This window comes from Diceros bicornis, chromosome 7 (genome assembly GCF_020826845.1).
Source record: "Diceros bicornis minor isolate mBicDic1 chromosome 7, mDicBic1.mat.cur, whole genome shotgun sequence".
NCBI lineage: Eukaryota > Metazoa > Chordata > Mammalia > Perissodactyla > Rhinocerotidae > Diceros > Diceros bicornis.
The window spans coordinates 25,174,986-25,201,421 of record NC_080746.1 but is presented as its reverse complement, the minus strand read 5'-3'; positions in this window follow the sequence as shown (position 1 = coordinate 25,201,421).

Genomic DNA, 26,436 nt, shown 5'->3' with positions numbered 1-26,436 from the left:
GCCAACCTAGACCAATCAGCCTCCAGCTCCACGTTGAGAGGGGTCAGTTGAGATCAAGAGTCCAGTTGAGATCAGTCTAGACCAGCACAATGCAGAATTGGCCTGCTGATGCATAGACTCATGAGAACTAACACGTTTATTAATGTATACCACTGAAGTTTTGTGATTATTTGTTACATAGTGATTATTATAGCAAGAGATAACTAATATGGTTCAATATTTTATAGGAAGAGCTCTCATTTATAATCACCAGTCACCTTTTTCATTTAATCTGTGAATTGTTTTTTTTACGTATATGTGTATATATATAATTAACTTAATGATATCTCTAGCAATATAAAGTTATGTAGATAGATAAAATCTAAGTTCTAAAGAGATTAAGTGATTTCTATAAAGCTACATAGATTAATAGTGGGAATCAAACAAAGAGTTACTGATTCTAATTTTAGTGCCCTGAGAAGACTGTACTGGAAAGAAAGGAAGAAGAAGAAGAAGGAGGAGGAGGAGAAGGAATAGAGATGATAGAGGTGGGGTAGTGATGATGATGATTTTTAACAATTATTGAATACTTATTATATGTCAGACACTATGTTAAGAGGTTTATATGTGGTGTCATTTAATCCTCATAATATTCCTATGCATTAGTTACAATTTTTATCTTCATTTTACAAATGAGAAAACAGACTCAGAGTGGTGAAGGAACTTGCTCAAGATCACACAGGTGGTAAAGGGCAGAGCTGGTTTTCAAACTTTTGTTCGTCTGATTCCACAAATTCTTAAATCTGTGCTGTAATGCCTTCTCTATATATTGGTATATATCACAGATTTATCCAATATGCAAAGTGGAAAAATTAAAAGAAGCCAAAAATAAGTACTAGGGAGATATAATCAGCAAATCATAACCAAGATGTGGTTGTTTAATTCCATTCCTCCCACAAAAAAATAGAATCTATTTCCCTACCCTTTGCATGTGGGAAGGGATTTTTGGCCAATGGGACCATGAACTCATGCAATGGGGCTTGCCTGCTTATGGCTCTCGGAATCCTTTGACCATCTTCAAATAAGCCTGGAATGCGAGACTATGTGGAGTGAGGCCCCTGGCATCCTAGCTGTCCCAGGAAAAGCTATCATAAACCAACCAGCCCCAGATGACCCACCAGTTGACTACTAGCCCATGAGTAAACCCAATTGACACCAGCCAAACCTGGCCCAGACAAGAAGACTGTCCAAGTGAGCCCAATCTGCAGAATTGTGAGCTGAACAAATAGCTGTTGTTTCAAGCCACTAAATTTTAGGATGGTTTGTTCCCCAGCAATAGCTAACCAATACAGAGGGCACTCGAGCAGCATAGTGCCTGCATAGATGCAGCATCATCAGCCATGTCAATCTTCAGGGATTGGTGCATTAAGATCCAGAGCAGAGAAGAGCTTCAACAGCACACTTCTCGTGTAATACCTTCTGCAGATGACACTCAAGACAGTTTACGAGGCTGCTTTTTGCCTAGCTTTTCAAGAGTAGGATTTGTTGTACTGCTGTGTTTCTCACATTTAGATAAACCCTGCCCTATCAATATTCAGTGCTTTGGCTGCTCTTCTCTCCTGCATATTCTGATCAAGTAACAACACTGGCCTACAATTTCCTTTCCCCCTCTCAGAGCAAGGGAGCCATTTGTGGCCAAATAGATGATTATTTCATCACCTCCACCCTGGGTCTGTAGAATACCATGCATTTGTCAAAATCTTCTGAGGCCACATTTCAGAATGCTTTTCTGGAAATTGTTAAAGGTTTTGATTTAATGGCTTGGTAAGATACCCTACAGAGGGTGTTTTCATTCTCCATAATAACTGGCTCTTGATAATTCTGATAGGATGCCATAATTGAAATTATCTATACATAAGTCCGTCTGTCCCAATCCACTGTAAATTCTTCAAAATCAGGGACTATAGTTTATTTATGTTTGAAATTGCTATGCTTAGTGCAAAGCCTAACACATAAGTTCTCAGGATGTTATATGGAATGGATGCACAAATCAGTGGGTCAATGAACCATGTGCTCTGGACAGGCCCAGAGTCATCCTGATTCATTGGTGGGACCACAATGAGATAGTATTGGATTCTTTTTTGAACAACAGATTTCTGCATTTTGAACCCTTTGAAACATCAGAGGTTTCCCTGGTTTCCTTTCACTTATGAGATTTTGCCCTCTGGTTCATTTTGATTTGCAGAATCTTAATTTACGTGTAATAAAATCCAGTGTAGAATTTTATTTACTTCATTATTTCTACAAAAATAAAGATTAAAGATTAAGGGAAAATAAATTAAGAGAAACATCTGAAGACTTCTGGTCATAGATAAAGGAGAGCTGTGGTTATTATAAGGAGTCTTTGCTTAGGTATTACCTTCTCCAGGAAGCCAATACTTACCATCTCATTTAAAACAGCAACTTTCCATGCCAACTCCTAGCAATCCAAATCCTGTTTATTCTGCTTTATTTTTTTAAAAAACAGTAATGCCTTCAAATATACCATTATAATGCTTGGCAGATGGTAGATGCTCAAAAAATACTTGTTCTATAGGTGCATATATCCATGGCTATTGGGGGGGGGCAGAATTCTAAGATGATGGCCAAAGTTCTCACCTCCTGGTATGCACATCTGTATAATCACCTCCATTTGAGTATGGGCAAGACCTGTGACTAAGATGGGACATCACTCCCTACTCCCCCAATTAGGTTATGCTAACTGGCAAAGGGGAAGGGATTTTACAAATGTGATTAAGGTCCCTAAATTAATCAAAAGGAATTATTCTGGGTGGGCCTGACCTAATCAGGAACTGAATTCTGCCAACACCCAGTGAGCTCAGAAGAGAAGCTGAGTCTTAGATCAGATGGCAGCCTCAGCTGACACTCTGACTGCAGCCTTGTGAGACCCTGAGTAGAGGACCCAGTTAGGCTGTGCCTGGACTCTTGACCCACAGGAATTTTAGATCATAAATGTATGTTGTTTTAAGCTGTTAAATTTGTGGTAATTTGTTATGCAGCAATAAAACACTCATACAGATTTGAACTCATCTAGAGTTGAAGAGAGAGTTGAGAGGAACCAAGCAACACACGAGACTTTTCTCCCTGGTGAGAAAACTCCACTTGGCCTCTGATATCTCCTCCAACAACATCATATTTCCTGGGCCCTCTGTGACAACGGCCTTTACCTCCACTCTACCTCTGCAGCCTTCTTGGACATCAGCATAGTCCTCCTCTAAAAATTTAAATTTACCACTCTAAAAACTTTAACTTGCATAGCAGATGACTCTTAGGATTTTCCTGCCTTCAGAAATGTTCATAAATTTGGTGGGAACTCTGGCATCGCTTTGTGGCTGAGTCTTCCTCCCTCCCCACGCTCCTTGAGAGTTTCCACCTTATTTCTTCTCTGTTCCCTCAGTCTCTGTTCCTGCAGTTCTTATGAGTGTTTGTAACTCCGACTACAAAATAGAATTCCTGAGGAAGATTTCAGAAACAATGAGGCATAAGCCTTAACCCCAGAGATTCTGAATTACTTGATCTGTGATGGGGTCCCTGATAGACATATTCTTAAAAGCTCCCTGGGATGTTCTAAAGTGCACCCAAGTAGAGAACCTCTGACTTGGGACATTTAGGTTTTGCCCTTTCTTTGGCCTTTACAAAAAATGAAACCTGCAAGGCATGCTATAATTTTGGTAGATTTACTGTAGGTTTGTGGGGGTCACAAGGAGGGAATTACATTAAGGAGTATGTAGCTGTTGACCATCTATCTCATGAACACCAGCCTTACTTCTTTTCCTGTCAGAGCTGCCCAACCCCACTCAGCTGCTTCCCCAAATCCCATGTTCCCATGGTGGAACCCTCCACACATAGAGTGAAGTCCTCTAAGTATAACCCAACCAGACAGCCCCACCCCATCTCCAGATCGTTGTGTCTGGGGAGCAGTCACATCAGGCTTTCTGAGGCTCCTTGCACATGTCTCTGTCTTAGTACATTTGGCAGTCATTCCATTTACAACCTCCAAGCTTTCTATTTCTCTCCCTTACTCCCCCCACTGAATTTTTTATCTTCATTGAGATCTCTCCCTGTTCTCCCAATTCATGAGCTTCCACAGGGGTCTACCTGACACAGAGTGATGGATTTCTTCAATAACATTCTTCCTGGGACCTGCACTGTCTTCATCTTCTTGTCTTCTTAGGGCATCAACAAGCTACCAGTCCTACCTGTTTCTGGTGAAATTCAGTGTGGACTGGTGGAACTCCAAAGGTCTGGTTGCTAGCTTCTACTGGCCATTTGCTAATATCGTACTATTAATTGTTAAATATCGAACGCTTACCTTACATCAAGAAATTTGCATTCTGTAATTTAATACTCATAACAGGATATTACAAACAGTATTATTAGTCCCATTTTGCAGGTCCAAAATGAGACCTGCAAAACATCACACAGCTGTGGAAAGTTTGATCCTGGGTCTGTCTGACTCCAGAGTCCTAACTCTGAGGTTCTATAGTCTTCTGCTCACACTGGGAAAGCTCTTGGGTTTACTGACTCCATTCTCAGACTTCCTAGTGTTAACACAATTCTCCCTTTCTTCCTGTCTCAAAGAAAAGGTCACCTCTCTTCCTCCCTGGTTAATTCCTCCCCTGATAGACTATTGTTTAATTCTCCCATGCCCTCTAGGATCGTTCCAGTTCAGCAATCCCCTCTCTCTGTGTTTTTAATTTGCTCTTCGCTACTAGTTATTTTTCTTGAACCTACAAATAGATCCCAAACTCAAGAACTCAGCTGGCCACTAGGCATAGATCCTCCTGAATGTCTTGTGGGCAACTCACATGTAACCTGTCCAAAATAGAACTCTCAGATGTTACCTCCCCCTACCATGTCTACCTCCTGCAAACTGTTCTACTCCTATATACTCATCTGCTAATATATAAACATACTTAATTTAAATACCTTTTCTCATAAGCAAAAGTTCCTATAAGTGACTATTAGTTCTCACTGTTATTAATATCAAAATAACACTTTTTCTATTAATGGAAAAGTAAGCTCGAGAATTAAGCTGGTGATATTGACAACATAGATTGTATTATGTTGATCACTATAAACTCCGCCACGACACTAATAAAATTTTTGAGCTGACTAGAATCTTAGAAAGAGCTCACACATCAGCTCTCTACACCTTGCTAGTTCTTGGTTATGATGAAAATTATCTCAAACTGGTAGCAATACTCATTATGTTTTTAAAAACCAATATTATATGAAGGGAGATTTTAAATATAAAAAATGTACTTTGATGTAATAAAATAGTGTATTGAGGCACACTGAGCAGAAATATATAAAATTGGTGCTTATTCCCTGGGCGATAGGCTCTGTGAGGGCAAGACTGTTATATATTTTGCTCAGCACTACACCCCCAGTATCTAATATAGTGCCAGATGCATAATTCATATTTAACAAATATTCATTAAATTAACAAATCAATGGGATAACTTGATGTGATAGTTAGGGTAGAGTAACCTCTATAACAAGTAGACGCCAAGTGATGCTTGTTTTTCACTAGTGTAACAATACCAAGCAGATGAAAATCCTCCTCTGCGAGCCACTCACGGACCCAGACTATTGGAGGCTCTGTCACCTCCGCCTTGTAGCTTTGATTAATGCTCCAGAAGCTGTCTCCACTCCAACCAGCCAGAGGAGGAAACAGAGCATGGAGGGATGCCTCGTGAAGTTTATGGGTCAAGCTTGAAATCAGTGCACATCACTTCTGCTCATATTCCGGTGGCTAGAACTCAACCACAGGGCCACACTTTACTGTAAAGGAAGCTAGAACTTGTAGTCCAGCATCTGCCCAGAAAGAAGAGGTGATCATGAATTTTGGTAATAGTCTCTGTCATGTATGATGGTCTACACATTTGAGCAGACTGGACCCAGACCCCATCTTATCTTCAAGAAGCAAAATATCTTTGCCCACATAAAAAGAAAAATAGGTGTACACTCTCTCTTCTGCTTGTATAAGCAAAAAAATGTAAAGAGAACACTTGTATAACAAGGAATAAGGTTACTTTTTATATCAATTCATGGTACTGCCATTTATCCTGCCTTTGAAACTAAAGCCTTAGTGCCATCCTCAAGTCCTCCCTCTATCTCATCCCAACCTCCTTACATCTGATCTGTCATCCAGTGTATCTTATTCCACCTCGGTAAGAAGACTCAAATCCAGCCTCTTCTCTCTAACTCTGTTGTTTATCCCTTCTTCCAGGACCAGACCCTTAGCTTTAAGTGATGCAATAGCTTATGAGATGCTCTTCTTGCCACCAGAGTCTCCCTAGTGCAGTAGATTAAACATCTTTCTTCCATCCAATTTATATTCCTAAAAACAAAGCCACTAGCTCCCATCCCAGGTTACCAAAGCAAAACAAACAAACAAAAAATAACAAAACCCCTCTTGGCCTTCCTGGAATTTACAGAGAAAATCCAAACCCTGTAGCTTGACATCAGGGCTACCATCTAAGTGCCTTTCTAGACTCACTCTACTATTGCTCTGTCCTGTAACCTAAGTTCCTGCCATCATGGTCTTCTTGTCAAATTCCAGTCCGTGTTAGGCCCATGACTCTATGCCGTATCAGATTCTGACTCTGCCTTCTTTGCACAAGCCTTGCACATAACTAAAACCTCTCTCCTCTTGGCTTCCTAAATTATATTCATCTTAAAAAACTAGTTGAAATATTACCTCTTCTATGAAGATTTTTCATAATAATTATAGGCAGAGTTGGCTGATCCACCCTCTGTAATTCACAGCACTTTGCCCAATTCTCTATAATGGCACCCACCACATTGGATTGTATCATGGTCTGCCTACAGCTTTTGATCCCCATAAGACTGTCGACTCAATCCAGTAATGGCTGTCTTATTTGTTTTGGTATCTTGAACACGTAGAATAGCTTCTAATATGTCATGGGTGCCCACTTATTTGTTCAAAAGAATGAAAATGCAAAGTGAGATACTTTAAAGCTTTCTCTTGCGGGTAGAGAACCATATCAAAATTGGGAGCAAGAATATGGATACAATTTTCTAGAGGCTGAATGCATTCTTTTTTGTGTGTGATTCTCAAGAAATCATCCTCATCGTCATCATCATCATCATCATCAGCCAGCCAGTTTTAAGCCACCCTCCCCTCCCACACATATCCCAGTACTCTTTGTTTGCTTTGCCTCAGGAATCCAGCAACCAGACATCTCAATTTTACAAAATTATCTTATTTCTCAAGAAGTTCACCAAGTGTTCCAAAGCTTCCTGCTGGAGCAACATATCCTTCATCTTTAGGCCTTTTCGCCAATTTGGTCACTATTTAAAGCCACAAATGAGTCTTACTGAGATTCCTCTAAGCCCAACAAGGTCGAGATGCCACAGAGCACAAGATTAATGTTGTTGCATCATAGTAGTACATGCCCCTGGTGAGCAATAACACTCCTAAAGGCTGATATTCAGCTCTGACTCAGAATCAAGGGCTCCGATCTGGGAATAGGAGCAAGCGAGACATGGAGGCTTGTTTTTCATAAACATTCCCTACTCTTTGTGCATCCGATAAGCTGTCCAGTACACGTTCAGACTGTCTGAATGTCTGATCTCTGATTTTCTTTCCCACTGGAGCCCTTGAACTCTTCCCAGTCCATGGGTCCACGAGCCTTTCTGAAACCCAAGACTCTCCCAACCTACAAATCATGATTTTAAACCTTTTTAGTGAAGCACAACTGGTTTTCTTTCAAGAAGTTCTTTTGGGAGCATTAGACTACCTTAAGCTTTACTTCATTTATATATGTGGTGAAGCATGCATTGTCTCTCTATGCATTCTATTTCTAAACCTAAAATCTTCTAAACCTAACACCAGAACTATAATTTACTTTTGCAGATAAGGAAATTAAGGCTGAAAAGTCTCATTCCCAAGGCCACACAGCTAAGTGACAAGTAAGCAATTGAGCCTGGAATTCAAATCTAGTTTTATAGAATTAAGAAGCCTTGGCATTCTCCAAAGGGCTCATACTATTTCGACATTGCCATTTTGATGCCAGGGCCATTTTGATGGGGCTCACAGGCCGAGGAACAGGGCTAGTTTTAGGCATAGGGTAGGTGATATATCAGAGATTTCTTTTGAGAACATTACTAAGTAATAAAAAGCAGTGTTTTGATAATTGGATATGCCGTTTTAAAGTGGCTCCAGCAAAAGGATCTGCTTGTTCTGCTAATCCACCATCATCCGAATCAGAGAACACACATAATACTAAGACCCATTTGAAAATGGTTTATTTTAGCCCCTTCCTGCTACTGCCGAGAAGAACAGGGAAGGGATCTGCCAAGGGTCACAAGGGCAGTTAGTGAAAGAACTGAGAAGAGATCCTGGCTTCCTGATACACCCCCTGAGGACTCAACACATCCCTACTTCACCCACAAAGCCCTGCCCAGCTCAGCTCACACTGGTGTCTGCTTTCTGAACTGGCTCACCGTGAACCATCTCCCAAATCGTGGTCTGGAACTTAGGCTCCACAAGGCCCTTTTTCCTTGTTTATGTATGAGTTGATATTAAAGGCCTTACAAAGGCATGAAATTTAACCACATTTAATTAATTGCCTTTATTAAGAGAATAAAATTAAATGAAGTTGGGGACATGATTGAAAAGGGTAAAAATGAAGCAAACTCAGAAAAATGGAGAAGTGGAAAGTAAAAGTAACTTTAAATGTTCAAATAAAAGACAGTAAAACTTAAATGAATAATAATAAGTAAAAAGTATTAAGGATAATGACTATTAAAACACTAAAAAATACTGAAAAGATTAAAGAACATAAAATTATTTTTTTTTGACGGGTACAAGCTCAGAACAAATACAATAAGGCTATTAAAACCAGAAACTAAAGGAATAAAAAAAAAATGAAACATAGTTGGATAAATTCCTGAGCTGAAAAATACTGGAATGAGAACAAACTTGGCCAACATGCTTTAGGCAGAGAGATAGGGGCACAGAAAGGAATTCCCGTCTTACTATGTACCAGGAATTCTGGAAGCTTCTGAAAATCCACTGCAGATGATGGCCATGCCTGACTCTGGAAGTCAGTTCTATGCAGTCAGATACTTGGTGATGTCTCTGCTTTATATGGTTCCCAGTTGCCTCAGGAATCATTGGTCTGTTCTCCTAACAAACTGGATAATGACTGTTCATCATAGATTTGAATTAGGAAAGACCTCTGAAGTCAGTTTGTCTAGGTTTTAATCCTAGCTCCATCTCTTGTTACTTAACTTCGCCATGCCCCACGTCTCCTGAATAAAATGGGGATAATGAGAGTGTCTAGATCATTGGGGTGGTTGTGAAGACCAAATGCAATCATTTCAGTAACACACTTAGTACAATAACTGATACATAGTCAGTGCCCGGGGCATTTTAGCTATTTAATGTTTAGATTGAGTGAACGAGACTGAAGACTCCCTGCAGACAGGAACTCTGTATATTTTGTTTACCATTGTGAACACTAAGCACAGAGCTGGACACGTAGTGGGAGTTCAAATATTTATCAAATGCATTAATATACTGATCTTTCTTCTATTTCTCATTTTCTTTTTTGTCCCATTAAAAAATCCTTCATATATTTATTTAGCAACTACTATGTGCAAGACATTCTAAGGATGGAAAAATGAATAAGATAATCAAGGGTTTTAAGCAGGAGTGTGACTTGGTCAGGTAAGTTTGAGGTCACCATGATGGCTATGTGGAGAGTAGGTTAGAAGACAGCAAACTTGGGTTCAAGTGGAAACAGAAGATGATCTTGACCAAAATACTGACCATGAACATAGAGAGGGAAAAATAGATCAAAAATGGATTTATGAGTTTGCATGATGGAGTCCCAGTGGTGGATTAAATATGGGGAAGGAGAGAGCAGGTGTCTCTTCTCTCCGTTACCTACAACTCACTTGCAATAATGATTGATATATTTTGTGATATCTCTTCCATTTTCCCCAACTTACATTCCCCAACAGAATGTTACCTAAACATTCTATTGCCATATTCTTCCTTTGCATCAGCTATTATACTTAGTATTTTAGCAGGTATGAAATGGTTTTATTAAATTAAATGGAGTAGAATAGAAAACCAACCAGTGCAACATACAGAGATTTTTTTGTTTTGTGTTTTTACACCAAAGGTGAATCACATCTACTCTCTCAAAAACAACCAGAAAGAAAGAAAGGAAGGGAGGGAGGCAAAGAAAGCAAAAGGAAGAAAGTGAACTTTAAAGTACCCTCTAAAATGGGCTTTACTGCATAAACCACTAGTAACATGTCTATTTTCCTTTAGAAAGAAGTCATCTGGATTAATAAATCAAATACATATTTTACTCTGTTTTATTTGTTATTTGGCAATTACAGTCAGTTAAGAAAAAGAATATTTGCATGAGAGAAAGTCGGGGTAAATTTCTCCCCTCTGGCATAATAAGAAAAGAAAACTATGTATGAAAAATGGGAAGTATATAAACAAATGTATAGAATCGTTATTTGAGTTTCAAACATGTCTTTACTTAAATAATTAATTTTCTGTTGATTCTAAGCACTGGTTGAAAATTTACACTAAATATTACTTGTTTATTAGTGCACAATTTATATTAAGGGAACCACCTCATATTAAGTAGTTTGAGGTGACATTCAACATACTAGAACTCTGTTCTTCCGCTGTGCTGTTTCTATTTTTTCCAGGACTGGGAGTTTCAAAAAGAGGTTACATTTTATGTAGGAAAAAAGAGCTACCTTCCTCATAAAGTCATATAAATCTGTATCTTTATGACTAAATTCTTGAAATGTTCCCATGAAGAATCTCCCAAATTTGGATAGCCAACTCAAGGCCTTTTTTTGAAGTATGAGGTTTGTAAATTACAATTTTTAAATTGAATTTTTATATTAAACAGAAATTTGAATTATAAGACAATGTAGGCAATAGTAAATTGATTTTTAAAAATCCTTATTTTGAATTGTAGTCAATTAGTGAACATGTGGATCAAATTCAATATATGTAAACCCATTATAATGCAACGCAAAGAGATAATATCTTCAATGTGTTGACAGCAAGTAACCATCCACTTATAACCTCACACTTTCCTTAAACTATTAATTAAGAGTAAGATCAAGAAGAGGGGCTGGCCCCGTGGCCTACTGGTTAAGTTTGGTGCGCTCTACTTCAGCAGCCCATGTTTGGTTCCCAGGCGCTGACCTACAACACTGGTTGGTGGCCATGTTGTGGTGGTGACCCACATACAAAATAGAGGAAGACTGGCACAGATGTCAGCTCAGGGAAAATCTTCCTCAGCAAAAAAAAGAATAAGAGCAAGACATTTTCATGCAAACAAACAAAAAAAAAACAGAGTTTATCACTGAGAGAAAGTCAAACTGGAGGAACTTCTAAAGGCTGACCCTCGGGAAGAAGAAATCTCAAATAGAAGGACGAAAGTGAAATGCTAGGAAGAATAGTAAGCAATGGAACCAGTAAAATGTGAAAAAGTCTACCCAGTATTGACTGCATAAAACAATAAAAATGACAGTACCTAATTTGAGGGTATAAAAATGATGTAACTAAAATTTCGGGTAAGAATATAAGAGAGTGACTGGAATTAGAATTTCTAAAGTCTTTTTATTTTTCTGGCCGGTGGGTAAAGACTGTTAGTTAAAGGTAATTTTTAAGGAAATAAAATGTATAACTTCCAAATCTGTAGGAGAAAAAATTAACTAAAAAAAAAAATTTCATCGATCCAAATGAAATTAGAAGGGGGAAAATATACAAAGTGGAATGAATACAAGCACAAATAAGATGGTAGAGATGAATTCACATATATCAGTAATCACAGTCAATGTAAATGAAATAAACCTTTATTGAAAAAACAAAGGTCAGTTTGGAATTTTAAAAAATCACTACCTGATGTTTACAAGAAACATGTTTCAAACATGAGGATATAGACAGGCTGAAAGCACAAGGGAATAAGCTACACCAAAGAGCCATGAATCAAAAGAAAGTGCCATAGCTGCACTAGCATCAGAAAAAAATAGATTCTAAGGCAAAAATATGTAAAGGGATGAAGAAAGGTCATGACCTAATGATAAATAGGACAATTTACCAGGAAGATAAGTAATTATAAACTGACATGCACCTAACAGAATAGTCTTACAATATACAAAACAAAAAAATAGTTTTTGAAGCCTAGTTGCTTAGAATATAAATTGATGTACATGTACCATTTACCTGGGTCTTAGAAATCTTTTATTCTCAGCAGAAACTTTTCTTTTTTTTTTTTTTGCTGAGGAAGATTAGCCCTGAGCTAACATCTGTGCCAATCTTCCTCTACTTTATATGTAGGTCACTGCCACAGAGTGGCTGACAGGTGGTAAAGGTCTGCGCGCAGGATCCAAACCTGGGAACCCAGGCCACTGAAGCAGAATGCCCAGAACTTAACCACTATGCCATGGGGCCAGCCCCCTCAGAAGAAACTTTTACTACAATAATAGTTGGTATTAAGTCTGTAACACCTTCACTGAACAGGTCTTAAAATACAGAATAAGTTCAAAAAGTTATTCATACATCAGTTAAGACAATTGGCCTCAGGCAGCAAGATATGAACTACCACAGAGAAGCTCTCATTTGACCCAGACTTGTTCCCAGTCTCTGTCTCCCTCCTTCTTTGCCTACAGCTGAGGCTACCTACAGGTCCAGCCCCACCCACGCTTCCAGGATCAAGTCAGACTTCAGGCCGAAATTGGTGAAGCTCTCTGGTGGAACAGCACCTGGTAGCTCAGCATCCTTATCCTTGCTACTTGTAAATTTGGCTTCTCCCCTCCTCTTTAATTCAAACTCTTGATGTGCTCGTACTAATCTCCCTCCCAAGGCCTTAATATTGGTCTCCAAATCACACCTGTACTAATCAACTGCTGGACTTCTGAGCTGGACCCTGACCTCTGGTCAGTGTGCTCCACCTGCCAGGTGAGACAGCCCATTATTACTTCAGTGTCACTACTGCCTGATCAGTGAATAGTTACAATCATGACCCTTCGGAACAGTACTTGTTGGACAGAGAGAGCTATCTCTGTTAGCATTGCAGCTGGGACAGATTCCCTGGCTTCTGTCTTGTTCCTGTGGGTCTGAGTCTAGTGTCAGGTGTCTGCCAGGTTCCTGAGTGTACTTGCTAATTCCCATGCCTCATGGCTGCAGCACTAGGACTCTATCCCAATTCCAGATTTTTAATGACTCTGAGTTGTATCTCTTGCCTCCTCCACATCTATCATCTGATCTATTGCTCAGCAGAAAGTCATTTAAGTCCATTAAATTCCTAACACTTATGGAATGTCTACTTCATGCCAAGCTTGACCTAGATACCACTGGAGATAATAGATGAGTAAAATCTCTCCCAATGCCAAGGCTCTAGAATAGGATGGATGTAAGTCCAGTACATAGAAAAGAACGTAGAATGACCCCAAATTTTAGACACATGCTATAATATGAGAATTTTTGACACTTGAGATGCAATAGTGTATTAGTCAGACTTCTTAGGTTCAAGCAACAGGCAAAACTCTGGCTAATTTAAGCAAAGATAGAAATTTATTGGCAGAGATTGACCAGCTCAGAATCAAAGAAAGAACTTTGGAAAGAACAGAAACTTAGGTAGCACCAGGGACCTTTGCAGCAAGAACTAAGTTCAGTCTTTCTAGGAGACACTAAAGGGCTAAATAATATATAACCTTTTGCTTTCCTATGTTACTTTGTATAAGATTCAAGTTAGACTGAGATAGACATTCTAAAATCCCTACTTCTTGGCTGGGAAAGACACTTTGACAAGCCCACAGAAAAATGCATGAAGTAGGGCAGAGATGGTTCCTAAAGTAAGAGAGAGGTGCTAAGAGAGTAGGAAAGAAATAGCCATGGAGTATCCTTAACAGATGTCAATTTCAAAAAAAAAAAAAAAAAGTAGCCTGGAAGATGTCAATTGGATGCTGACATATTATATCCAGGCCAAAGGGTCCCAAGGACAGAATAACTGCAAGCAGAATTATCCTGAAATATCTGTGAAAGTGATCCCTTTGATTGCATTATGAGGCAGAGTACAAGTGCCATGAGGGAGTTAAGAACAAAGGCAGGGGAAGTTTAACGGAGGAAGCACTGACATTTCAATGGAGGAAAGTAGGAAAAGTTTTAAGGAGGAATTAGCATTTAATATGGGATAAATAAAACTTAAAGGAGGAGGAAAGGGGACTGATTCCAGGAATAGGGAACAGCATTGGCAAAAGCGTAAAGATCAAAAGCAAGGGAGGGTTTTGGCAAGATTAAAACCAGATTTTTAAAAACTTAGAGTAGGTATTTTTATGAGATTAATATATAGATAATGCTAGAAAGTCAGGTTGGGGTGGGACTATGGAGGAACAAGTTGAGGAATGAATTTCCTTGGTCATTAACTGAGGTAATGAGTTTTGATCTCCTGTGACAGCAGTGGGCAGCAGAGGGATTGAATAGCAGAGAGAGAAATGGGAAGAATATTGCAGAGGTTGAATCAGTAGGCTTTAGAGATGGACTGGCATGTGGTTAGTGATCAGCAAAAGGTTAAAACTCACGTGGAAGTTTCAGACCCGGGAGCAGGAGAAGGGCAGGAGAGGCAGACGTGAATCTGTTGAGCCTGTGGTGAAGGTGGGTCATGAGGAGGAGAACTCAATTTTGGAGTTATCTGCCTAGAACTTGTACTTGGCAATAGTAGTGACGTGGATGAAATAAGAGAGAGAATTGAAGGAGAAAAGAGAAGAGGGCCAAAGAGAGAATGTGGTTGAAGACCTACATTTAGAAGGTGTGAAGGTGAAGAGCCAGTGAAAGGTGCAGGGGAAAAGCAGGAGAAAAAGTAGAGGGATGACTATTGGACAGCATCACGGAAGCCATGGGAAGAAAGGACGGCAAGGGAGGCTGGGTTACTGAAGTCAAACGGCGTTGACGTGGAAGAAGCCATTGGATGACACCTTCAGGAAGCTGTTGGTGATTCCAGGTTAGTGCTGGAAGCAGAAACTAAATTACAATGGTCAGGGAGGGATGGGCAGAAAGGATGTGGAAGGTGCATGAGTGGGGATTCAACAAGTTTGACAATGAAGGGAAAGCAAGAGCCAAGCCAGTACTTTGAGAATGAAACAAAATGGAGAGAATTTTTTGAAATGAAGAACTGGCTTACTATAGGTTTAGGGCAAAACCCAGAAGAGATAGAGAGACTCAAGGATGAAGAGAGTGGGAATCAAGAGTGGGGCAAGACAGGAGATCGAGGCCATTGTTTGAGGGGTTAGCTCTGGCTGGGAGGAGGACTGGAGTGCAGGTGGAGTGAGGGGATGGAGATTCAAGCGACAGAAGATGAGAGAGCTTGAGATTTCTGGCTTTGATCTTCTTAGTAAGTTGAAGGTGAAGCATCTGCTGAGAGTAAGGCTGGTGGGTCTGGGATTTGAAACAACTGCTGTGAGTTATCTGTTACAATAACAACTGCCTGAAGGACGAAAAATATTACTAACTTTTCTTAACTCCTGGAACCCTCTGATTTTATGACTAAAATCATTGATTTTTTTCACCAACTTAACAATCTACAAGCCAGAATGGTCAGGGGTCTGTGGAACTCTATTCTTTCCTTTGCTGGAATAATCCTATTGGCCGTAAGTGTTCCAATCTAACAGAGCTCATGCAATGGAATTAATCAGTTCATTGTTTTATTGGTCAGGTTATCATTACACAGCAACTTTCCCAGTTGGGTCTTGATAACGTCAAGGGTTGGTGACGTGTTTGTGGGGGAGGGAGGGGACTCATGTCATTGCTGGTCTCTATGACCAGGTCTCCAAACATGCAGGACTTGGTGGACATCAGAAGAGGGTCTTCATGGTGCAATCACTCAGACATTTATCACACACCGAACTTCCTGTAGCTGCCACAATATTTTGACCCATATACCATTTTATGTTGTTTTTATTTTTAGTCATACATTGTTTAATTTGTAAGGAATTCTGCTGTTGAAACATAGAAAGTTGAAGAGAAATATAAAAATGATAACAATTCTGCAAATTTACCTCAAGATGCTCCTACTAGATCCACAGAGAGCATTCAAAGTTCTCATATCACACGTCAGAAGTCCATCGTAGTTTAATAATGTTTAAAATGTAAAATATAGCCTTGGTTATATACAGTTTGACTTTCCACCTATTGAGAGTAAAACCTGTCCACAGCTGCAATGTGTTATTTGTGGAGAAGTACTTGCAAATCAAAGCCTGAAACCTTCTCCCTCATATTTTAATTTAGAAATAAAACCTGAAAATTATATATATCTAAAAAGGATACCAGTTGATTTTTTTTAGGTTCAAAAGAGAAGTTTCAAACATCAAGTTATTAACACAATTGTTGATTCTAGAACTTATAGTTAGTGTCCAATCCATTTTAATATACTTTTTGTCCTGAAGTCAAATATGATATGTCAGGTTAAAATTTATTTGCAAAATCAGACAATGCATCACAAGAAAATAAAACTGCACCAATGTCCCTCATGGATATAAACACACACACACACACACACACACACACACACGCACAAATTATTTGTCCATAAATCATTCTTTTTCACATAGAATTAGGTCAAAATAAATCAGAGTGTATATCACTTGATAAATGAAAATATTGTTGAAATTTTCTCTTTATTAAAGTAATTATTAGACTATTAAAAATGAAATATTTCTTTCTTTTTTTGTATATTTCCTTTCTTATATGAATATTTTCTTTCTTATGATGAACTATTTCAGAAATACAAGAAAAAAACATAATGCATATACATATTCTTAGCAGCTAGCTTAAGAATTTATAATAGATCTAAAATATGTCTATTTTTAATTAAAAACAACTTTTTAAATATATACTATTTAAGAATGATAAAATAATTGTTAAAATTCCAAAGGAGGTTTGCGAGATTTTACTATAAAAGGAGTTGATAAGTCAGAAAACGTTGGGAAATTCTCCCTTACAGCATTCGCTGAAGTCACAGTGTTTTTTAACTGTGGATGGAGTGACACCAAATTTCTTTCCAGACCCTCTCATTCATATTAACCTAAGAAGCTCAACAAAAAGCAAGGAGTAGATGAGGCTTGAATATTGTTATTCTTCAGTGCAGAGCAAACAGCACAAAAAATTTCCTCCAGCAGCGTCTACATTCTAAGCCAGTTTGTGTTGTGAGTACAGAGGCAGGAGTGGGTAAGAGCCAGTAGGAAGCCATTACTGTGTGCTAGACCCCATACCAGACACATTATACACCTTAGATTATTTAAATCTTATAACCATCCCTCGAAGTAGGTGTTATAGTGGTTGCCATTTTGCACATGAGGAAACCAGCGGCTAACGAGGTTATGGGACTTGCTGAGGCCAGCAGTGTTGGAGCCACCACTCAAACTTAGGTAGGTCTGACTCCAAAGCCTGGGGGGTATATTTTCTGTATCAATGTGCCTGGGGAATTCTAGGTCTAGAACAAATAGCAGCACATGATAAAACATCACAAATGAAAGCACACTATATTCACCTCATCGAGATAAGGAAAGTTCATCTTTTCTACTCTTCTGGAAGCAGAGTCAAACTCAGGAAGGAGCATCTAGAACTTCCAGAAGTCTCCTGTCTCATTCTTTCCCCAGTAAATCTGGGTCCCTGGGCCTCGGCAGCTGCTGATCTCTCCACTCCTAGAGACGGGAGAGAAGACACAATGGCCAAGGCAACCAGTGGACTAGGAAACACATGTTAAGAACATGCCAGGTCCAGATTGCTGAGTTTCCAGGGCCCCTGTATTAATTAATGACCAAAACCCCCAGTGTGTTTCTGAAATAATTTGCTTCCTTGATAATCTTCACAGTGAGTCCATGCACCTTTCAGCTGCGTTCCCATTCTTTGTTTTCATTGTGCCGATCACGTGGAACTCTCACTCTTGTTTAACATTAACTCAAACCAATGCAAAATTCAAAGTATACAACTTTGTCACTTTAGGAAGAGAAAAAGGGAGAGAAAGGAATAAGAGGAGAAGAAGAAAAGAGAGCAGAAGGAAGAGAGGAAGCAAAAGAAGAACATAATCTCTTTGGGCTTCATTTTGCTGATGTGTTCAGTGAGAGTATGGGACTAAGTAAATTCTTCTTAATATTTTCTGGAGGTTAGAATTTATGAGGAAAGCTATGGACCTGTCTTTAAGGGGCATGCACATACACCGCTGTATGTGCAAGGACTTGGTGGACTTTAGACTGGATGTCCATAGTTCCTTCCAACTCTGTGGGAGCAATCCCATTATAAATTGAAATCAAGCCTCTTTTATTGCCATCAAATTCTAGTTCTAATTCTAGGGAGTGGTGGAGAAATAATAATATTTGTAGTTGTTTGCTTAGCCACTGTCAAGAGATTTTCACATATTGAGGTATATGGGGTAACTATTTGGGTTCAAAACTGACTCGGCTTGAACTAAAAAGACTGACTTATGGCCTATCAAACATACATTGTACATCTGCTTTAACCATTAAAGTAAAGAATGCACTGTCTTAAGATAAGAATGCATACTTCCCCTCCTACGTCCTACTGGTAATGCCCTATTAGTAACACCCTGTTGGTAGCGCCCTGTTGGTAACACTGGATTAGTCCCTTTCCCCCACATCAGGGACATGTTGACCTGCTAATTTGCAACTAAGTACCTCTTTGAAACTTTGATGAAAATGTATCCTGGGTGTGTTTAATGTATGTTCTTTGCTCTAAAAAGATATGAGACTGTACTAAAAACCATGCTTCTCTGGAACGCTTTCTAAGGCTTTCCCAGGTTATAATCCTCACTCTGGCTCAAGTAAACCTTACCTTATTTCTCTTACCTATAGAATGGTTATTGGTTATTTCGCATTGGTTATTTCGCACCTACAGGTGAAAATCCAAATAATGTCAAATGGTATTAAGGATATCATCATTATTCCAAGTATTTTAATATACCGCGGGTATGCCTCAACTCCTCAGACATGAGCACTCCACGGAGTAGAAGTCGGCTAACATGTTAAACTGCTGCAGCAGTTCTTGGCCTGGCTCCTCCTCCCCATCCCACGGCCCAACCCCTCCCCAATACTAAACTTTCAAAGAAATTGCTGGGAGGGTCTTTGTTATAAAGAAAAAAGCCGAATGGCAGATGAAATGGGCAATGAAATTTTCCGGGTGTTTTTCCTATTCTATTTTCTACTCTATTCTTTTATAGTCTGAATGATAATCACAGAGGAAGTTCCCTTGGCAGTGTTGCGTTTCCATGGTGATAGGAGAGGTCAAGGTTAACAAACCCTGGTGCTGGGAACCGTCTGCTGTGGGGTGGATGCAAAGGAAGGGCTGGCAGTCAAAGTGTCACCAGGGGACCCATTTTCACCGCCTCTTCCTTTGAATGGGCCACAGATCCTGACTTGTGCCTTTCTGAATGGACAAACCAGGGATGTCTTGAAAGTAATAATAGCTCCATCACTTCCGTCTATGCAGAAATGCGCTGTGCCCTTCCTCTCGAAGGCCAGGAACTGATGCCTCTCACTAGCAACAATCCACGGATTGTTGGCATATGTATGTGCTCTTTGTATTGGCACCAGAAGCTCAGAGATGCCAAGTTTTAGAAACCAAAAGTAATATAGAAAAGCAATTTGATCTTTGGGAACAAGGCATCCTAAATAAGTTCTGACCGTGTCAGGGCAGGCTGAAAGATGAATTAACTAAAAGGAGAGTAGGAAGCATACAGTTTAAATTAAATATCAGGCGACCCAAATAATACCCCTTAAAAGATAACTCAGTTATTTTGCCTGAAACCAAATGTCCTGATTTTACTCTTTTGAATTCTCCTCTTATGCTTTTATGTGGGTAGATAATGTCACAAAATTTGTATAGCTTTCTTCAGACCAGAATTAAGAGAAAGAATAATGGAGTCAAGGTAAACTCCAAGGGTATTTAAATGATTGGTTCAAAATCCATGATTTCTTTGAGAGGAGACAGAGGATTCTATATATGATGAAAGATGTGAATGCTCTTAGGATCCTAGATATAGGGTGGAATAGACTTTGTGCATTACAGTGCTGTGGTAAAAGGGATTGAGAAATGGGGCAGTTCTTCCCATTTTAAGTAGTACTAATGGATGCTTAGGAGTTCTGCTACTGAGAAGACTTAAGCATTCCTTACATACATAGTCTCCCACAAGCATCTATATGCTAATGATTCTCAAATCTCAAGCAGCGATCCAGGTCCCTATATCCAAATACCTACTAGATTTTCTGTTAGAATGTCCATCAGACACACTAAACACAACAGGAACAAAACTGAACTCTCTGTCTTCACTCCTTCATTTGCTCCTCCTCTCCATCTCAGTGCCCTCGCTCAGTAAATAGCCATTACCACTAGCCCAGCCAGAACTCTGGGAATTATCCTTCCCTCTGCCCTCTCCCTCACCCTGAACAACAGTTACAAAGTCTTTTCTATACTTTCATGTCAATACCTCTCAAATCCATCCCCTTCTTTCTAACTCCATTTCCATTCTCCTTGTTTAGGCTTCAACCACCTCTCCTGAAGATTATCACATGCTCCTTCACTGGGCTTCCCACCTCCAACTTACCACATCTACCAATCTACTCTCCAATCTATGGTCAGACTAATCTTTCTGAGATTCAAATATGATCATGATCATTTCTCTGCTTAAAAGCAGCCAATGGTTCTCCAGTGCTCTCAGGATAAATTCCAAATTCTGCTATGAGTATTACAAGACTTGGCAGGATTTGGCCTCCACCTAACCACTGTAGAGAAGGAAGACAAATCCTTTACCCTCCAGGTCCTTCTGGTTGGTCTACGAATTAAATTGACATGAGACAGAATAACAGGAGAAAATCAAACAAAGCTTTATAACATGTATACATTGGGAGAAACCCAGGAAAACTGAACAACTCGCCAGAATGGCTGAGGGTCACCACCTTATCTACCATTTTTAGCTAAAGACAAAGGAGGGTGTCAGGAGTAGTGGTTTGGGACTTCAAGGAGGAGGAAGGCAATTTACACAGAGATGGAAATGCAAATTGGCCAACTATAGACAATGTGACCCGAGACACACATTTTACATTACTTTACAGTTATCTTATGGTATTAGCTCCTTCCTGGAACAGGCCTTTCTATTTTAAATTCCTTTAGGCAGTTGAGGGGGAGGTCAAAGTTTCTTTCAGAGTCTTTTGTTCTTAAAAATAATCAAGCCATAGAGACACATTTTGGGGTGGCCAATTCTGATCCCCCACACTACCTCTCCAGTTTGGTCTGTAACTACTCTACCCTCCCATCTGCCCCCACTCCCTCCACCTGCCCTGCTCTCTGCACACACACAGTATATATACATTCCAGCTGGGATGAACTACTTGGTTTCCTAAATGCACATTCTGTCTCTTGACTCTAGGTCTTTACCTAAAATTCTGCTCATACTCGCACCCACTCTCCTCCTCCCTGGCCACTTGTTCTGCTGAGCTAGGTTGTGCTTATGCTTTAGATGTCAGCTTAGTAGTAATTTCTTCAAGGAATGTGTTCCCTGTCCTCCAAATTTACCCTGTATGGTCTCATACCATCTTGTACTTCCTCCACCAAAGCACTTTCACACTATAATTTACTATGTCATATTATATTATTATAATTGCTTATTTATCTTTTTGTATATTTATTTCAGATGTAAGCTCCATGAGGGCAGGGACTGTGTCTGTGTTGTTCACCAGTATATCTGCAACGTTCCACGCAGTGCTCAAAAATATTTGTGGAATGTTCTTAAAGAATCTTCATCAATAAATAAGCCCCTGATAGAATACTGAAACATGGATTATATGAGCTCTGAGGTCCTCATGCATTTTTGACACGGACTAACAAAGTCTTAGATACTTTGTAACATATTTTTAGTATTTAGTATTTAGTGTGGTTGATGTTCTCCTTCCTCTCTTACACTTTGTAACTATAACTTACATTCACCTACCATAGATTCCCACCAGAATTATATTGGAAGAACATTTTGGCAACACCTCTTTTTTAAGAAAATTCCTGTGGATTACAACTTGGCTCATGTAGAAACTAAGAAACCAGCCCTTCCAAAAAAACACGGGTGGAGTGCATTTTCCCAAACATTTTTAGCATTTTTTTCCAAGACAGGGAATAATTTGGATGAAAGAGAGGACTGAAGATTATCTCTTTTGGAAATAACATATAGAGAAAGAGGAGTTTGCCAGTTGTCTAAATATTTTCACCATGATGTCTTGGGCCACTTGATGATCGCTGTAATTTCTAACAAATGTAAGATTTTTTTTGGAATTACAGTGTTTGAGAGGAACTTTGGCAGTTATCTGTCACTTTCTGACAATTTCAATAAGGAGAGCCATCTATTGCCAGCCACCTTTCTGACTGCATTGATTATAACACCTTTCCTTGCAAAAACCTTTTCTGGTTACTCCAATGGTGACAGAAATGAAACTCAACCTCATTAGCATGGCTCACAAGACCCTATATTACATGATCCTACCTCTCCTTGAGAGTTCATCTTTCCCATGTCCCTCCATGCATCTTATAGTCCAGTCACACTGTATAACTTACCATTCTCCAAACAGACCTTGCCTTTCCAAGCTTCCATATTGCTGCCTATCTCTGTCTGCACCTGGATTCCCTTCTGCCTTAACCGTCTTTGCCTGACATAATTTTACTCATCCATCAACACTTAGCAGTCTAACACCTGTAATGCTGGAAAAACTAATGGGGACTTCATTGCTCTAAATATAAGACCAAGGCAGTTGAACTTTATCCCAAAGCAATGAGACTGAGTGATTCTGAGTAGATGGATAGTACACACAAAGTTATGTTGAGTGACCAAATTATAACAAACCAACAGTCCCAGGGACCAGGAAATGTTGATATTCATGCAGTGTATAGTCAATTACAAGGAAAAGCCATCACTTCCAAGTTTCCTGGAGATAGATCCCAGATATTCCCATTCTTTCCTCCTAGTCTGGTATTTACTACTCTTAACATAGTGTTCTGCTTGCCACACTGCTGACCAACTGTAAACTTCTATTGGACACACCAATCCAGACCATAGAAGTGTTCCTTACATCACCAGGCCCTTCTGTCAGCTTTGATCACTCAGGTTGCTGCATTCATGACATTTGCCAAGATTTCCCAATCAGCCATCTGCAAACCAGCTTCGTGCTGAAAATGAAAATCAGAATGAATTCATGTTTACTTAACGTCACAGTGAGTTTAAAAAATCAAGCAATCTTTCTAGTTTGTCTATGTCACCTTTACTTAGAGTTCCTGAAGATGGCAAAAGAAGAGTCAGAAGATAAAAATAAAAATAAAACTTGAAAAAGTTCAGCTTAAACTTGAAAATCACTTGTGCTTGCAATCATTGACATTACATTGTGAGAAGTGGAAGCCAGTAATTTCCAACTGACAACATAATCAAAAACTATTTAATGAGAAGGACATGAAATGGGTACACGTGTTTTAAATGGATACAAAAAGATCTGTCGCTTTGTAAAAGAAAAATAAAAACTTTTCAATTAAGAGAACCACTTTCAGAAGATCCAAATTGTTTTCAAGTTCAAGTAAATGTCTCCACAAATAAATTCATCCTAAATGGATGTGTTTTGCTCATGCCATGTGGTTTGTAATTACTTCAGAATTTCCCATTGCTGTTCCTTGTCTTCTCTTTTCACACAGTTATCTGTCATAAGGGGAAAGATGCCTGTCTTCTATACAAGAGCTAAGAACTTTCTTCCTGTCTCTGCTTCAATTTCCTCTGCCTGGGGAAGAAATTATTTTACTTCTTTGTTAGCTTCCTTAGGTAAAAATAATCCAAGAAAAAATAAAAACAATACTTAAATTTAGCCTAACAGTGGTACAGTGACTGACTTCCCCCACTACCTTCTCCCTCAAATAATGGGTGGTTCAATTGATCTAGTTGGGGTTTGTGCATGTAGACTCTGCAGGTTGTGATTTTTTTTTAAGTGGTTTACGATTTAAACAGTACTTCACCACCACTCTTCCCTAGCCCCCACAAAGGTTAGCAGGTGTGCCTGCACATTTATTTATGGATTTTCGAAGAATTTAATTTGCATTTTTTTAATGTTATAATTTCATGCTACTTTTATTATTGTAAGCCGCCCTGACATTATCAGTAAGTCATACGTACATGTTGAGATGTTTAAAAATAGTATTATCTCACTCAGCAACCTCCTAGGAGATTTGCAACTGGAGTTCTCGGCTCTCTGGGGAGGTGTAGGTGAGAGTCTGAGCGGTTGCAGGTGGATGCCACAAGATTTCCTGCTCCTTGGTTTCTGGCCCTGCTAGGGCTTGCTTGAGACCTCCCTGGTTAAAAACCAACTTCCTATAAGCATTCAAAGGAGATTTCAATAGGTTAATACTCACAGCTTGAAGAAGGCAGGAGAGAAGGAGGTCAGGGCAGAAAGAGGGCTTCTCTTTGAGAACATGGTTTGACAGTTGGCAGGGAGCTTCCTGCTACAGGGGGAGTCATGACCTGGGCTCTGCTTCGTGTTAGAGAGTCATGGCCAGGGTTTGTCAAAATAAAGCCACACACAACACCCTAGTGCCAAACAGGCAGAAGCTCTGGCCTGTTGCAAATGAAATCATTAGGAATTCCTTTGGAGAAAGAGTTACAGCCCTTGAGCTCTCTGTTGCTAAGCAAACGCAGATGTCTAATTGTGCATGTTGTTATCTCCCTAAGGCTCAGCTTGGAGCATGCCACTTCTCTTTGCAAAATCCTTTAAGGCTGACAGGCTCCTTGAACAAAGTCTAAAAACGCCAACCTTTCTTTTAAAGCTTTCCCCAATCTTGCTCTATGTAATTTTCCAATCTCAAGTCACAGCATTCCAAATGTGCCAGACATCCTCGTAACCATGGGCCTTTGCTCAAGCAGTAATCTCTGTCTGGAATGCACTTCCCTTCCCTCAGAGAATCTCCAGTGGAAGATCTACTTTTCTTTCAAGGTCTCGCCCAACGCCAGGTTTTCCTCTCTTATAATTAGTCCCTTCCTCTTCCTCTGTTTGAACTCTATTATAGCATTTCTAATCTCATCATTTCCCAGGACAATTACAAATTCAGACTTTTACATCAAATATATCTGATTCTTCTCCCATCTCTACAGCTTACTGTGATGTTAAGCAAGATACTACTAATCTTCCCTCAACCTCAATTTTCTCCTCTGATAGATGGGAATTATTCTAAAACAGGGTAGTTGTGAGGATTAAATCAGAAAATATCAGGAAGAAAGCATTTAGAATAGTGCCTGGCACCACATACAAGTTTGCAATTATTATTTGTTTCTCTCAATAGATTGTGCTTTTAGAGCCATATTTTACTTGACATAGATTGTCAAAAGTACTGTGTTTTCCACTTGGTAGATGCTAAATAACTTTTTATTGAACAAAGATATTTATTGAGCAGATTCATAGTATGATGCCAGAAAAATTACATCCAAAAATGCAAATGTGTTAGGTGTCTGTGAGGAGGCCCCTTCTAGATTTGGTTTGGTTCAAGCCCACAGTTGCAGGCCTCCAGGCAGAGTTCCTGAGGGAATCGGGCCCTGCTCCTACTTTCTTTGCCCAGAAAGTAGGCAAACACCACCTTGCTTACTGTTACAAATAAGAAAAAAATGGGATTAGAGCCAGCCCTGATGGTCTAGTGATTAAAGTTCAGTGCTCTCACCACTTTGGTGGCCTGGGTTCATGTCCCGGTTGCAGAACCACACCACCCGTCTGTCAGTTGCCATGCTGTGGCAGCAGCTCACATAGAAGGACTTGCAACTAGGATATACAACCATGCACTGGGGCTTTGGGGAGAAAAAAAAAAAAAGAGAAAGATTGGCAACTGATGTTAGCTCAGGGCAAATCTTTCCCTGCAAAAAAAAAAAAAGTGAAATGGGATTAACAAATCTGAAAGAGGCTCCCTAATGATAATTATATTATTTTTTTCCTAAAGCTTAATAGGAAAAAAGTTGTAAAGAGATGATCTAGAACAGTGGTTCTCAAACTTTTGATCCTAGGAAGCCTTTACATCCTTAAAATTATTGAGGACCTCCCAAAGCTTTTGTTTATGTGGGTTATATGGAGCTATATTTTATTGTATTAGAAATTATACAGATAAATTTTAGATATTTATTAATTTATTTAAAAACAATAATAAACACTACATGATATCATAGATAATATATATTATGAAAATAACTACATTTTCTAAAACAGACCAACATGTTAGTGAGACAAGTAGCTTTTTGTTTTTTACATTTTTGCAAATCTCTTTAATGTGTGGTTTTGTAGAAAACAGCTGGATTCCCATATCTGGTTCTGCAT